General features: G+C 43.8%; 4 non-coding genes across 4 annotated transcripts; 2 read left to right on the top strand and 2 right to left on the bottom strand.

The window, feature by feature from the left end:
• Positions 1–3,765: 3,765 nt before the first annotated feature.
• trnap-agg (transfer RNA proline (anticodon AGG)) lies at positions 3,766–3,856 on the top strand. Its single transcript is given in 2 exon segments — positions 3,766–3,801; positions 3,821–3,856. It is a non-coding gene; the product is annotated as a tRNA-Pro (tRNA).
• A 4,177-nt stretch (positions 3,857–8,033) lies between these two features.
• On the bottom strand, positions 8,034–8,115 carry trnas-uga (transfer RNA serine (anticodon UGA)). The gene has a single exon. It is a non-coding gene; the product is annotated as a tRNA-Ser (tRNA).
• A 2,864-nt stretch (positions 8,116–10,979) lies between these two features.
• Positions 10,980–11,070, top strand: trnap-agg (transfer RNA proline (anticodon AGG)). The gene is given in 2 exon segments: positions 10,980–11,015; positions 11,035–11,070. It is a non-coding gene; the product is annotated as a tRNA-Pro (tRNA).
• Positions 11,071–15,246: 4,176 nt separating this feature from the next.
• On the bottom strand, positions 15,247–15,328 carry trnas-uga (transfer RNA serine (anticodon UGA)). The gene has a single exon. It is a non-coding gene; the product is annotated as a tRNA-Ser (tRNA).
• Between the last annotated feature and the right edge of the window lie 1,391 nt (positions 15,329–16,719).

Here is a 16,719-nt window from a genome sequence, read left to right as displayed (position 1 = left end):
AACCCCGGGGACGCTTTGATCGCTTGAATGCAATGACTTCCTGGAGTGATTCCAGGCCGGCTTTAGAATGTATTCTATCGACCAAATTACTGTTGATTGATGCAGCTGTGATGGCCGAGTGGTCAAGTCGTTGGACCTCAAATCCGATAGCGTTTCCCCCCCGCAGATTCGAGTGTGATTCGAAATGTTTGTTCAACTCCCCGGAAAAGCTGCCGGCTCGACAATGAATCGGAATTTCGGTTGGTTGTCTGTCAACGGTACTAACATTTATCGAATTCAGTTTTTTAGAAAAACGTTCTTTTTGGAAACTAAACGAAACATAAAGATAAATAAGGAGTTCACACTCAAAGCAACAATCAATAAATAATAAAGTTTCCTGCAACGTTCGGAAGGAGAAGCAGCAACGGCAGCGAATGGAAACGTGGTTCGGTTTCATTCAGGTGAATGTATTTCTGTGTAAAAAGATCGTGGCAGAAATGGAACATTTCAAAAAAATATTTTCTTGTTCTCTTTCTGTTGTCTCTCTATATGTATCTTTCTCTCTCCCTCCCTCACTGTTTTTGTGCTTCTCCGGGGACTGATTGGATACACAGTGAAACTCAGCCCCATCTCATCCCAACTCTTTTGGACCAATACGTCCTGGTGATGGACGGTCGTGAATCAGTAGAAGAATCGACAAACTATTCCATTCTTGCTCTGTAAGAAGTTCCATTCCTGGTTGTGAGGTGGCTCTGGGATAAAGGGATCGAGAGCTGACGAGTCTGACTCTTACTCTGCAAATCATTTCGTGCGCACTTGTAGAAAGTGGATGTGTCTGAGAACAGGAGAAAAGCAGATCATGGGGGTGTGATTGATTTTACTGAACCGGACCTAGAAAAGTGACGGAAACTTCGAAACAGTCAGCTTCTGACTGAGAGATGGTAAGGAATTACGGCTGACATTGAGGCAGTTCATAGTGAATTCTTACAGCAGATCGAATCTTGAAGCGGTGTTGGCATATTGTTTTCGAAGAGACTGACATAGTTTCTGAAAAGATCAGTTGTGTTTGTTTTTGTTTTGTCCAGTAGTTTGGGGAATCTATTTGGAGCGGGTGCAGTTGGTCAATATCTGTGTCTCTTGCTTGCCCAGCTCACCGGGCAGCAGCAGCTCCATTCCTCGCCAAATGTGTGGACACAAACGGCAAACCCACATTATTGTATCCCCGTGGAAGTTCGAACCCCGCTCGCAGCGGCTCTGCTCTGGAATATTTACTCAGCTCCATAAACAAACCACTGACCACACAAATGATCGGGGCTCCCTTTGCATCTCATTGATGGTTTTCACCCAATTTGGCTGTTTCGGGAATGAAAGTAAAAATTTATCGCGTCTGGTAATTAGTATTTTTAAATAAACTGCACTAAACGTATGAAACAATACTTAATAAATGATAATTAACGAATATTAATCAATATTTAAAAAGTGTTCTGCAACGATTGGAAGGAAAAGCGCATCCCATCAGGGCAGGATATGTTGGGAATGGACCGGAGTGAAACATTCCCAGACCATGTCCAACATGTTTCTCCTCAGCATGAAAACTCCCTGCGGAAAGACTGAAACAGACACACATTTGATCACATCATGATTAACATCACTCACACCTTAACCATGAGGCCACTGATGAAGTCATGATGACTTCGAATTTCTCCTAAAATGCCAACTGAACCCACTGACTGACAGAAATACATTACCGACGTGATTGGCGAGGCGCATCCACAGACCGACTTGGCGAGTGGTGCAAACTGACATCACTGCTTCTGATCAGCGCCAGAACAGAGAGATAAATGTCACATTGTCCATTCATATTTCTGATTTATAATTGTGTGGGGAAACTGATGGGCTTTGGACGCAATTAAAAGTTGCTTCAAGTGAGATCAAATCAGCGGCTGGCTCGTTGGTCTGGGGAGACCTGTGCCACACAAAGCAACAGAGTCTGCAGATAGAGAATGAATCGAATATTTACATGTCACACCAGAGAACACGTCGGAGAACACTTCAGCAGTCAAGGGCATTGAGCCTCTGATCTCCGGGTAAGCGTTCTGCAAGGCGTCCTTCAGGACACGCGACAATGAAAATCGCCGAACAGAAACTTCTAGCCAAGTTCCGCATTCATGTGTACGGCCTCAACCGGGACCTTGGATTCATGTCGCATTTCATTTATCCCCCACCATCTGGCCTGGGCTTGCGAAATCCTACCAACTGTCCTGGTGTGAGCCAATTCACACCCCTTTAACGGGGGGGGGGGGGCGGTTATCCTATCTGGTTTAGCACAGGGCTAAATCGCTGGCTTTAAAAGCCGACCAAGTCAGATCAGAAGCACGGTTCAATTCTCGTACCAGCCTCCCCTAACAGGCGACGGAATGTCGCTTTTCACCGTAACTTAATTTGAAACCTACTTGTGACAATAAGCGATTTTCATTTTCATTTTCATTTCATCCCTGGACCTGTAAAGACTTAATTACCTGCAAATGCTGGCATTCAAAGCATTGTCTTGCATTTTTGACTTTGCCTATATATATATATGTTTCCGGAACATACCTCTTCATTCACCTGAGGAACGAGCAGTGCTCCGAAAGCTAGCGTTTGAAACACACCTGTTGGACTTTAACCTGGTGTTGTAAGACTTGTTACTGGGCACAGCAGGGACTGACAGATAAAGATTCATTCACCACCCAAATGTCTATATGCACCTCCCCCAACACACGCGCATGCCCACTGCCACTGAAAGTTTTGTCATGATTCTGATATGCAGACGTTTTAACGGAAACTAGCAAACAACATAATGATTTTGTCCACTCAATAACAATATCAGAGATTGATCATTACAGATTTAGTTCAACCTTCACAGAGATTTTCAGAGTATGAAAGATATTGAATGAATGACAGACTCTCATACAGTCCCAGAGACTCTCGCAAAGCGATTTAACTGAATCCCAAATACAGATAGTTGCAGAAGATATGTAACAAGCCGAAGAATGATTAGTATATTACAAATATGCAATGAATCTGACTCTGCCATATAGTGTCAGAGACTGAAAGATGCAGCAATTGTATTTCAAAATTGATCGCACTTAGCAGGGTGGTAGTGTCAAATAACCGGATGGTGCGAATCCTCAATGTGCAAATGGGACCTTGTCGCCACAATGACTGTGCAACGGTCACTCTGAACGTCAAGACTATGGGAGACAGAGCGCCACAGACTGACTCCTACTTTCCACAGACCACCACTGACTGAATCATGGTGAATACCAAGAGCTGAGTTATGTTGTCAACACTCACATAGAAATGGCACACAGTATAAAATGGCGGGATCGTGGAAAATGTGGACCGTTTTCCATGACCGGAAGCCACCACTGGAAAAAGGCAGATCCATCAGATAGGATTCGCCCTCACCTCCAATGTGTCAGCTCAGCCTTCAGCAGATTGAGAAAGAGAATACTTGAAGAGCAGCTTCATGACAGAATCGTTCGGAGTGACTATTGCACAGTGCTTACTCAGCAACGGCAAAGACTGGTCCCGTATGTGTTTTATTCTGTTTTCAGTGGAGGCCAACAAACCAAAAATACTCCAATTTACTCAATGATCCCAGTACGAAAAGCAAGGGACAAAAAATGTTTCTTTTGATTTTATTTCAACAACGAAACCAAATTGAAAAGGAATTAAAAGCGCATTGAGCTGATACAATAGGCTTCGAAAAGCAATGGTTTGAGTGACGGCCGCTTGTCGGTTGGCTCGTTGGTCTAGGGGTATGATTCTCGCTTAGGAACTTCCGTTAGCGATAAAATGCGAGAGGTCCCGGGTTCAAATCTCGGACGAGCCCTGTTCATGTTTAATCAGTACGATCCATGTGGTGTCATTGACTGAATTCGGGAGCAGGTTTGAGCTCCAGAGAATGTGTCAGTACAGAACACGTGAAGAAACTAACGCGACATTTAAAGATCGTTTCACCATGGTGCAGGACTCTGAATTTATCCTCAGATATCAAGTAAAACAAACGAACGCTTGTGCATCCAGGTAGTTTGCTGAATGCAATGTTTGTATGTAACCCCGATAAACCTTTGATTTATTTGCTGAATCTCTGCCTTTAAAATAATCAATGTCCCGCTTCCGCCGCCTTCTGAGGCAGAGTTCCAAAGTCGCACAACTCTCTGGGAGTGAGAAATTTCCACATCTCCATCCGAAAAGGGCGACATCCTTGTTTTTACCTGCCCAGTAGTTCTGGTCTCACCCACAAGCAGCGACATCCTTTCCACGTCCACCTTGCCAAGACCATTCAAAATCTGATGTACTTCAATCAAATCAGCTGTCGCTCTTCACATCTCCATTGGAAACAAATGCAGTGTGTCTAACCTTTCCTCATTAGAAAACCCGCTCATTCCTGGACCAATCGAGGAAACTTCCTCTGAACCGTATTTACCTAAATAAGGAAACCAAAACTGCACAGAATTAGCGAAATGTGTAGCTCCTGGAATAAAAGGGACAGTAGCAATATGGATATAAATGTGGTTGAATAATCACAAACAGAATATAATGGCCAGTAGAGAATTTTCGGACTGGAAGAAGGTTTGTAGTGTTCGACATGGTTTCCTACTGGAATATTTGCTTTCCCTGGTGTATAACAATGTGCTAGAACATGGTGTAGAGGGAACAGTTTCAAAGTTTGATGATAGTACAAACTTGGACATTTTCTGAACTGATACGTGGACAGTCTAGAACTTCAAACGACGAAAGATGATTTTCAGTCTGGAGACGTGTGAGATGAATGGTTTAGACTAAAAACCAGGCAGGGGTTGGTTTAGCACCCTGGGGTAAATCGCTGGCTTTTAAAGCAGACAAAAGCAGGCCAGCAGCACGGTTCAATTCCCGTACCAGCCTCCACGAACAGGCGCCGGAATGTGGCGACTATGGGCTTTTCACAGTAACTTCATTTGAAGCCTACTTGTGACAATAAGCGATTTTCATTCATTATGCATTTTTTAAGGGAATATAGAATCATAGAATTTACAGTGCAGAGGTGGCCATTCGTACCATGGAATCTGCACCGGCTCTTCAAATAGCACCCCACTGAAGCCCACGCGTCCACCCTTTCCCCGTATCCCAGCAACCCCATCTAACCTAAGGGTAATTTAGCATGGCCAATCCACCTATACTGCACATCTTTGGAGTGTGGTAGGAAACCGGAGACCCGGAGGAAACCCACGCAGACACAGGGAGAACACAGGCAGTGATCCAAGTGGGAATCGAACCTGAGACCCGGCGCTGTGAAGCCATAGTGCTAACCACTATTCTACCGTGCTGTCCCTGAATCATGCTGAATACCAAGAGCTGAATTATGTTGTCAACACTCACATAGAAATGGCACACAGAATAAAATGGCGAGGTCGTGGAAAATGTGGACCGTTTTCCATGACCGGAAGCCACCACTGGAAAAAGGCAGATCCATCAGATAGGATTCGCCCTCACCTCCAATGTGTCAGCTCAGCCTTCAGCAGATTGAGAAAGAGAATACTTGAAAAGCAGCTTCATGACAGAATCGTTCGGAGTGACCATTGCACAGTGCTTACTCAGCACTCAGCAACGGCAAAGACTGGTCCCGTATGTGTTTTATTCTCTTCGCAGTTGAGGCCAACAAACCAAAAATAACCCAAGTTAACCATGGTCCCAGGACGAAAAGCAAGGGACAAAAATTGTTTATTTTGATTTCATTTCAACAACGAAACTGCGAGGGCAGCATGGCGGCACAGTGGTCAGCACGACTGCCTCACGGCGTCGAGGTCGCAGATTCGATCCCGGCTCTGGGTCACTGTCCGTGTGAAGTTTGCACATTCTCCCGTGTTTGCGTGGGTTTCGCCCCCAGAATCCAAAGATGTGCATGCTAGGTGGATTGGCCACGCTAAATTGCCCCTTAATTGGGAAAAAATAATTGGGTACTCTAAATTATTTTAAAACAAGGTGAAGACTGTGGATCCCGCTCCTGCTGTTTAATACAGATCACTCTAACTGGCACAGTGAGCAGAAAGAAATTCGTGTTGTTTGTGTGCATTTCACTCCAATTTAAAACGCTCCTGAATGAAAGTGTCCGTGTCACACGGCTCCCGTTCAGCCAGGAGATTGCACCAGTCCACAATAAATGTATTTATGCAATATGTTTCTGATGTTCTGTGTGTCATCACATTGGACTCTTACTCTGGTCTGAGACATTACCTTGTCCTTGTGCCCTGGATGCTGCCCTTTTCATCCTGTTTCATTAATAACTTTTTACTGGTAACAATTATGTAACTTACTTAGTGATTAAGTTATTCAGCCACTAGGAGTGTTTTAAGCTCATTTTGTAAACGGAACTTTGCGTGGCTCGTATTTTTGTCCCGTTTAACCCACCTACTTACTATTGTTTCAGACTGAGAACTTAGTTATTAATGTTGAAGATTGTCGTTTATTTAAACTAAGTTTCCACTCAAAACATATTGATGCTGGTTATTACATAAGGAACCCATGGGTGATGAAAACAATTGGTGAATTTTATTTGAGGAGTGTCCACTCCTTTTCTGCCCTGACCTGCGGTATCTAATTAAATAATTCACCACTGTGATGGGCAGGAACTGAATCTGGGTCAAATGCTGGGACAGTCACCACTATACCACCACCTGTCCCTGGGCAATGTTGCCCCCTCTGTATTTATAGAACGAATACACAAACAATGAAGCGGGTGAATGTATTAAATCAGGGATTCGATATTCTTGTAACCAATATGGCTGCAATGGGAATCTTTCATATTCCGATAGATCGGCTAAAGCTGGGTAGCTCAGTCAGAAATCAGATATCTGGGGATTTCAAGATGATTACTACAATGATAATATTTAACCATGTTAATGTTCTTTTGCTCCAATTGAAATGTGTTACGAATACAGAGTTACCGTGTTGTACAACTCGCGTTCAACCAGGGGATGGCAGCAGTGCGCAATAGTTTGGATATCATGTTTGTGTCCACAGATCTCGATAGGAATGGAGCTGCTGCTTCCCGGGGAGCTGCCAAGCAAGAGGCACAGATATTAACCAACTGCACCCGCTCCAAATAGATTCCCCAAAATATTGAACAAAACAAAAACAAGCACAAATCATATTTTAAGAAAGTATGACAGTGTCTCTGAAAACAAAATACCAACACCTCATAAAGAATCGGTTTGCCTCAACTAATTCAATATCAACCGTTTCAATATCAGCCTTAATTCCTTACCAGTTCTCAGACAGGCACCGACTGGTTAAAAGTCTCCTTAACTTTTCAAGGTCCGGCTCAATAAAATCAATCACAGGCCCATGATCTGCTTTCCTCCTGTTCTCAGACACATCCACTTTCTACAAGGGCGCACTAACTGGTTTTCAGAGTAAGAGTCAGACTGCAGTCACCTCGTTCTCTCTCGATCCCTTTACCTCAGAGCCACCTCACAACCAGGAATGGAACTTCTCACAGAGCCAAGAATGGAATAGTTGTCGATTCTTCCACTGATTCAGGACCGTCCATCACCAGGACGTGTTGGTCCAAAAGAGTTGGAATGAGATGGGGCTGAGTTTCGCTGTGTATCCAATCAGTCCCCGGAGAAGCACAAAAACAATGAGTGAGGGAGAGAGAAAGAAACAAAGAAACAGATAGAGAGACAAAGGAGAAACAAGAAAATATTTTTAAAATATGTTCCATTTCTGGCACGATCTTTTTACCCCGAAATCCGTTCACCTGAATGAAACCAAACCACGTTTCCATTCGCTGCCGTTGCTGCTTCTCCTTCCGAACGTTGCAGGAAATGTTATTATTTCATGATTGCTGTTTTGGGTGTGAGTTCCTTATTCATCTGAATATTTCCTTCAGTCCCCCCCAAAAATGTTAAGTATCTGACAGAACTTGATTAACGTTCAAACCGCTTATTTACAAACAATCGGAAAAAGCATTAATTTTCGAGTCAGAGGCTTGTGCGGGGAGTTGAAGAAACAATTCGAATCACAGTCGCTGCGAGCAGGATTCGAACCTGCGCGGGGAAACCCCATTGGATTTCAAGTCCAAAGCCTTAACCACTCGGCCATCGCAGCTGCGTTCAATGCGTCATTCATTAGTAATTTGGTCGATGGAATACATTCTAAAACCAGCCTGGAATCACTCCAGGAAGTTATTCCATTCAAGCGACCAATCGTCGGCCGGTGCAGACACGGTGGGCCGAATGGCCTCCTTCTGCACTGTAAATTCAATGATAATCTATGATTAATCTAGGACAAAGGTTCGGCACAACATCGTGGGCCGAAGGGCCTGTTCTGAATTTTCTATGTTCTAATCGTGTTTATGTGAGGAGGGGTTGAATCTTCGTGGAAAATGGCCATTGCATTTGGAGAGAAGCCTTGAGAGACTCGAAAATCTCAACTCCCGAAACGCACAATTCCACTGATTAAATAGTTTGTGTAACAATATTTACTCAGCTCCATAAACAAACCACTGACCACACAAATGATCGGGGCTCCCTTTGCATCTCATTGATGGTTTTCACCCAATTTGGCTGTTTCGGGAATGAAAGTAAAAATTTATCGCGTCTGGTAATTAGTATTTTTATATAAACTACACTAAACATATGAAACAATACTTAATAAATGATAATTAACGAATATTAATCAATATTTAAAAGTGTTCTGCAACGATTGGAAGTAAAAACCCATCCCATCAGGGCAGGATATGTTGGGAATGGACCGGAGTGAATCATTCCCAGACCATGTCCAACATGTTTCTCCTCAGGATGAAAACTCCCTGCGGAAAGACTGAAACAGACACTCATTTGATCACATCATGATTAATATCACTCACACCTTAACCATGAGGCCACTGATGAAGTCATGATGATTTCGAATTTCTCCTAAAATGCCAACTGAACCCACTGACTGGCAGAGTTACATTACCCACGTGATTGGCGAGGCGCATCCACAGACCGACTTGGCGAGTGGTGCAAACTGACATCACTGCTTCTGATCAGCTCCAGGACAGAGAGATAAATGTCACATTGTCCATTCATATTTCTGATTTATAATTGTGTGGGGAAACTGATGGGCTTTGGACGCAATTAAAAGTTGCTTCAAGTGAGATCAAATCAGCGGCTGGCTCGTTGGTCTGGTGAGACCTGTGCCACACAAAGCAACAGGGTCTGCAGATAGAGAATGAATCGAATATTTACATGACACACCACAGAACACATAGGAGAACACTTCAGCAGTCAAGGGCATTGAGCCTCTGATCTGCGGGTAAGCGTTCTGCAAGGCGTCCTTCAGGACGCGCGACAATGAAAATCGCCGAACAGAAACTTCTAGCCAAGTTCCGCATACATGTGTATGGCCTCAACCGGGACCTTGGATTCATGTCGCATTTCATTTATCCCCCACCATCTGGCCTGGGCTTGCGAAATCCTACCAACTGTCCTGGTGTGAGCCAATTCACACCCCTTTAACGTGGGGTTACCCCTATATGATTTAGCACAGGGCTAAATCGCTGGCTTTAAAAGTCGACCAAGTCAGATCAGAAGCACGGTTCAATTCTCGTACCAGCCTCCCCTAACAGGCGACGGAATGTGGCTTTTCACGGTAACTTAATTTGAAACCGACTTGTGACAATAAGCGATTTTCATTTCTTCTCTGGACCTGTAAAGACTTAATTACCTGCAAATCCTGGTATTCAAAGCATTGTCTTGCATTTTTGACTTTGCCTATATATATATGTTTCCGGAACATACCTCTTCATTCACCTGAGGAACGAGCAGTGCTCCGAAAGCTAGCGTTTGAAACACACCTGTTGGACTTTAACCTGGTGTTGTAAGACTTGTTACTGGGCACAGCAGGGACTGACAGATAAAGATTCATTCACCACCCAAATGTCTATATGCATCTCCCCCAACACACGCGCATGCCCACTGCCACTGAAAGTCTTGTCATGATTCTGATATGCAGACGTTTTAACGGAAACTAGCAAACAACATAATGATTTTATCCACTCAATAACGATATTAGAGATTGATCATTACAGATTTAGTTCAACCTTCACACAGATTTTCAGAGTATGAAAGATACTGAATGACAGACTCTCATACAGTCCCAGAGTCTCTCGCAAAGCGACTTAACTGAATCCCAAAGACAGATTGTTGCAGAAGATATGTAACAATCCGAAGAATGATTGGTATATTACAAATATGGAATGAATCTGACTCTGCCATATAGTGTCAGGGACTGAAATGTGCAGCAATTGTATTTCAAAATTGATCGCACTTAGCAGGGTGGTAGTGTCAAATAACCGGATGGTGCGAATCCTCAATGTGCAAATGGGACCTTGTCGCCACAAGGACTGTGTAACGGTCACTCTGAACGTCAAGACTATGGGAGACAGAGCTCCACAGACTGACTCCTACTTTCCACAGACCACCACTGACTGAATCATGGTGAATACCAAGAGCTGAGTTATGTTGTCAACACTCACATAGAAATGGTACACAGAATAAAATGGCGGGATCGTGGAAAATGTGGACCGTTTTCCATGACCGGAAGCCACCACTGGAAAAAGGCAGATCCATCAGATAGGATTCGCCCTCACCTCCAATGTGTCAGCTCAGCCTTCAGCAGATTGAGAAAGAGAATACTTGAAGAGCAGCTTCATGACAGAATCGTTCGGAGTGACCATTGCACAGTGCTGACTCAGCAACGGCAAAGACTGGTCCCGTATGTGTTTTATTCTGTTTTCAGTGGAGGCCAACAAACCAAAAATACTCCAATTTACTCAATGATCCCAGTACGAAAAGCAAGGGACAAAAAATGTTTCTTTTGATTTTATTTCAACAACGAAACCAAATTGAAAAGGAATTAAAAAGCGCATTGAGCTGATACAATAGGCTTCGAGAAGCAATGGTTTGAGTGACGGCCGCTTGTCGGTTGGCTCGTTGGTCTAGGGGTATGATTCTCGCTTAGGGACTTCCGTTAACGGTAAAATGCGAGAGGTCCCGGGTTCAAATCCCGGACGAGCCCTGTTCATGTTTAATCAGTACGATCCATGTGGTGTCATTGACTGAATTCGGGAGCAGGTTTGAGCTCCAGAGAATGTGTCAGTACAGAACACGTGAAGAAACGAACGCGACATTTAAAGACCGTTTCACCATGGTGCAGGACTCTGAATTTATCCTCAGATATCAAGTAAAACAAACGAACGCTTGTGCATCCAGGTAGTTTGCTGAATGCAATGTTTGTATGTAACCCCGATAAACCTTTGATTTATTTGCTGAATCTCTGCCTTTAAAATAATCAATGTCCCGCTTCCGCCGCCTTCTGAGGCAGAGTTCCAAAGTCGCACAACTCTCTGGGAGTGAGAAATTTCCACATCTCCATCCGAAAAGGGCGACATCCTTGTTTTTAACTGCCCAGTAGTTCTGGTCTCACCCTCAAGCAGAGACATCCTTTCCACGTCCACCTTGCCAAGACCATTCAAGATCTGATGTACTTCAATCAAATCAGCTGTCACTCTTCACATCTCCATTGGAAACAAGTGCAGTCTGTCTAAACTTTCCTCATTAGAAAACCCGCTCATTCCTGGACCAATCGAGGAAACTTCCTCTGAACCGTATTTACCTAAATAAGGAAACCAAAACTGCACAGAATTAGCGAAATGTGTAGCTCCTGGAATAAAAGGGACAGTAGCAATATGGATATAAATGTGGTTGAATAATCAGAAACAGAATATAATGGCCATTATAGACTTTTCGGACTGGAAGAAGGTTTGTAGTGTTCGACATGGGTTCCTACTGGAATATTTGCTTTCCCTGGTATATAACAATGTGCTAGAACATGGTGTAGAGGGAACAGTTTCAAAGTTTGATGATGGTACAAACTTGGACATTTTCTGAACTGATACGTGGACAGTCTAGAACTTCAAACGACGAAAGATGATTTTCAGTCTGGAGACGTGTGAGATGAATGGTTTAGACTAAAAACCAGACAGGGGTTGGTTTAGCACCCTGGGGTAAATCGCTGGCTTTTAAAGCAGACAAAAGCAGGCCAGCAGCACGGTTCAATTCCCGTACCAGCCTCCACGAACAGGCGCCGGAATGTGGCGACTATGGGCTTTTCACAGTAACTTCATTTGAAGCCTACTTGTGACAATAAGCGATTTTCATTCATTATGCATTTTTTAAGGGAATATAGAATCATAGAATTTACAGTGCAGAGGTGGCCATTCGTACCATGGAATCTACACCGGCTCTTCAAATAGCACCCCACTGAAGCCCACGCGTCCACCCTTTCCCCGTATCCCAGCAACCCCATCTAACCTAAGGGTAATTTAGCATGGCCAATCCACCTATACTGCACATCTTTGGAGTGTGGTAGGAAACCGGAGACCCGGAGGAAACCCACGCAGACACAGGGAGAACACAGGCAGTGATCCAAGTGGGAATCGAACCTGAGTCCCGGCGCTGTGAAGCCATAGTGCTAACCACTATTCTACCGTGCTGTCCCTGAATCATGCTGAATACCAAGAGCTGAATTATGTTGTCAACACTCACATAGAAATGGCACACAGAATAAAATGGCGAGGTCGTGGAAAATGTGGACCGTTTTCCATGACCGGAAGCCACCACTGGAAAAAGGCAGATCCATCAGATAGGATTCGCCCTCACCTCCAATGTGTCAGCTCAGCCTTCAGCAGATTGAGAAAGAGAATACTTGAAAAGCAGCTTCATGACAGAATCGTTCGGAGTGACCATTGCACAGTGCTTACTCAGCACTCAGCAACGGCAAAGACTGGTCCCGTATGTGTTTTATTCTCTTCGCAGTGGAGGCCAACAAACCAAAAATAACCCAAGTTACCCATGGTCCCAGGACGAAAAGCAAGGGACAAAAATTGTTTATTTTGATTTCATTTCAACAACGAAACTGCGAGGGCAGCATGGCGGCACAGTGGTCAGCACGACTGCCTCACGGCGCCGAGGTCCCAGATTCGATCCCGGCTCTGGGTCACTGTCCGTGTGAAGTTTGCACATTCTCCCGTGTTTGCGTGGGTTTCGCCCCCAGAATCCAAAGATGTGCATGCTAGGTGGATTGGCCACGCTAAATTGCCCCTTAATTGGGAAAAATTAATTGGGTACTCTAAATTATTTTAAAACAAGGTGAAGACTGTGGATCCCGCTCCTGCTGTTTAATACAGATCACTCTAACTGGCACAGTGAGCAGAAAGAAATTCGTGTTGTTTGTGTGCATTTCACACCAATTTAAAACGCTCCTGAATGAAAGTGTCCGTGTCACGCGGCTCCCGTTCAGCCAGGAGATTGCACCAGTCCACAATAAATGTATTTATGCAATATGTTTCTGATGTTCTGTGTGTCATCACATTGGACTCTTACTCTGGTCTGAGACATTACCTTGTCCTTGTGCCCTGGATGCTGCCCTTTTCATCCTGTTTCATTAATAACTTTTTACTGGTAACAATTATGTAACTTACTTAGTGATTAAGTTATTCAGCCACTAGGAGTGTTTTAAGCTCATTTTGTAAACGGAACTTTGCGTGGCTCGTATTTTTGTCCCGTTTAACCCACCTACTTACTATTGTTTCAGACTGAGAACTTAGTTATTAATGTTGAAGATTGTCGTTTATTTAAACTAAGTTTCCACTCAAAACATATTGATGCTGGTTATTACATAAGGAACCCATGGGTGATGAAAACAATTGGTGAATTTTATTTGAGGAGTGTCCACTCCTTTTCTGCCCTGACCTGCGGTATCTAATTAAATAATTCACCACTGTGATGGGCAGGAACTGAATCTGGGTCAAATGCTGGGACAGTCACCACTATACCACCACCTGTCCCTGGGCAATGTTGCCCCCTCTGTATTTATAGAACGAATACACAAACAATGAAGCGGGTGAATGTATTAAATCAGGGATTCGATATTCTTGTAACCAATATGGCTGCAATGGGAATCTTTCATATTCCGATAGATCGGCAAAGCTGGGTAGCTCAGTCAGAAATCAGATATCTGGGGATTTCAAGATGATTACTACAATGATAATATTTAACCATGTTAATGTTCTTTTGCTCCAATTGAAATGTGTTACGAATACAGAGTTACCGTGTTGTACAACTCGCGTTCAACCAGGGGATGGCAGCAGTGCGCAATAGTTTGGATATCATGTTTGTGTCCACAGATCTCGATAGGAATGGAGCTGCTGCTTCCCGGGGAGCTGCCAAGCAAGAGGCACAGATATTAACCAACTGCACCCGCTCCAAATAGATTCCCCAAAATATTGAACAAAACAAAAACAAGCACAAATCATATTTTAAGAAAGTATGACAGTGTCTCTGAAAACAAAATACCAACACCTCATAAAGAATCGGTTTGCCTCAACTAATTCAATATCAACCGTTTCAATATCAGCCTTAATTCCTTACCAGTTCTCAGACAGGCACCGACTGGTTAAAAGTCTCCTTAACTTTTCAAGGTCCGGCTCAATAAAATCAATCACAGGCCCATGATCTGCTTTCCTCCTGTTCTCAGACACATCCACTTTCTACAAGGGCGCACTAACTGGTTTTCAGAGTAAGAGTCAGACTGCAGTTACCTCGTTCTCTCTCGATCCCTTTACCTCAGAGCCACCTCACAACCAGGAATGGAACTTCTCACAGAGCCAAGAATGGAATAGTTGTCGATTCTTCCACTGATTCAGGACCGTCCATCACCAGGACGTGTTGGTCCAAAAGAGTTGGAATGAGATGGGGCTGAGTTTCGCTGTGTATCCAATCAGTCCCCGGAGAAGCACAAAAACAATGAGTGAGGGAGAGAGAAAGAAACAAAGAAACAGATAGAGAGACAAAGGAGAAACAAGAAAATATTTTTAAAATATGTTCCATTTCTGGCACGATCTTTTTACCCCGAAATCCGTTCACCTGAATGAAACCAAACCACGTTTCCATTCGCTGCCGTTGCTGCTTCTCCTTCCGAACGTTGCAGGAAATGTTATTATTTCATGATTGCTGTTTTGGGTGTGAGTTCCTTATTCATCTGAATATTTCCTTCAGTCCCCCCCAAAAATGTTAAGTATCTGACAGAACTTGATTAACGTTCAAACCGCTTAGTTACAAACAATCGGAAAAAGCATTAATTTTCGAGTCAGAGGCTTGTGCGGGGAGTTGAAGAAACAATTCGAATCACAGTCGCTGCGAGCAGGATTCGAGCCTGCGCGGGGAAACCCCATTGGATTTCAAGTCCAAAGCCTTAACCACTCGGCCACCGCAGCTGCGCTCAATGCGTCATTCATTAGTAATTTGGTCGATGGAATACATTCTAAAACCAGCCTGGAATCACTCCAGGAAGTTATTCCATTCAAGCGACCAATCGTCGGCCGGTGCAGACACGGTGGGCCGAATGGCCTCCTTCTGCACTGTAAATTCAATGATAATCTATGATTAATCAAGACAAAGGTTCGGCACAACATCGTGGGCCGAAGGGCCTGTTCTGAATTTTCTATGTTCTAATCGTGTTTATGTGAGGAGGGGTTGAATCTTCGTGGAAAATGGCCATTGCATTTGGAGAGAAGCCTTGAGAGACTCGAAAATCTCAACTCCCGAAACGCACAATTCCACTGATTAAATAGTTTGTGTAACAATATTTACTCAGCTCCATAAACAAACCACTGACCACACAAATGATCGGGGCTCCCTTTGCATCTCATTGATGGTTTTCACCCAATTTGGCTGTTTCGGGAATGAAAGTAAAAATTTATCGCGTCTGGTAATTAGTATTTTTATATAAACTACACTAAACATATGAAACAATACTTAATAAATGATAATTAACGAATATTAATCAATATTTAAAAGTGTTCTGCAACGATTGGAAGTAAAAACCCATCCCATCAGGGCAGGATATGTTGGGAATGGACCGGAGTGAATCATTCCCAGACCATGTCCAACATGTTTCTCCTCAGTATGAAAACTCCCTGCGGAAAGACTGAAACAGACACTCATTTGATCACATCATGATTAATATCACTCACACCTTAACCATGAGGCCACTGATGAAGTCATGATGATTTCGAATTTCTCCTAAAATGCCAACTGAACCCACTGACTGGCAGAGTTACATTACCCACGTGATTGGCGAGGTGCATCCACAGACCGACTTGGCGAGTGGTGCAAACTGACATCACTGCTTCTGATCAGCTCCAGGACAGAGGGATAAATGTCACATTGTCCATTCATATTTCTGATTTATAATTGTGTGGGGAAACTGATGGGCTTTGGACGCAATTAAAAGTTGCTTCAAGTGAGATCAAATCAGCGGCTGGCTCGTTGGTCTGGGGAGACCTGTGCCACACAAAGCAACAGAGTCTGCAGATAGAGAATGAATCGAATATTTACATGACACACCAGAGAACACATAGGAGAACACTTCAGCAGTCAAGGGCATTGAGCCTCTGATCTGCGGGTAAGCGTTCTGCAAGGCGTCCTTCAGGACGCGCGACAATGAAAATCGCCGAACAGAAACTTCTAGCCAAGTTCCGCATACATGTGTACGGCCTCAACCGGGACCTTGGATTCATGTCGCATTTCATTTATCCCCCACCATCTGGCCTGGGCTTGCGAAATCCTACCAACTGTCCTGGTGTGAGCCAATTCACACCCCTTT

This window comes from Scyliorhinus torazame, chromosome 24, assembly GCF_047496885.1.
Source record: "Scyliorhinus torazame isolate Kashiwa2021f chromosome 24, sScyTor2.1, whole genome shotgun sequence".
Taxonomy (NCBI): domain Eukaryota; kingdom Metazoa; phylum Chordata; class Chondrichthyes; order Carcharhiniformes; family Scyliorhinidae; genus Scyliorhinus; species Scyliorhinus torazame.
The sequence above is the reverse complement of the archived record's forward strand: the minus strand, read 5'-3'. Positions and strand labels throughout refer to the sequence as shown.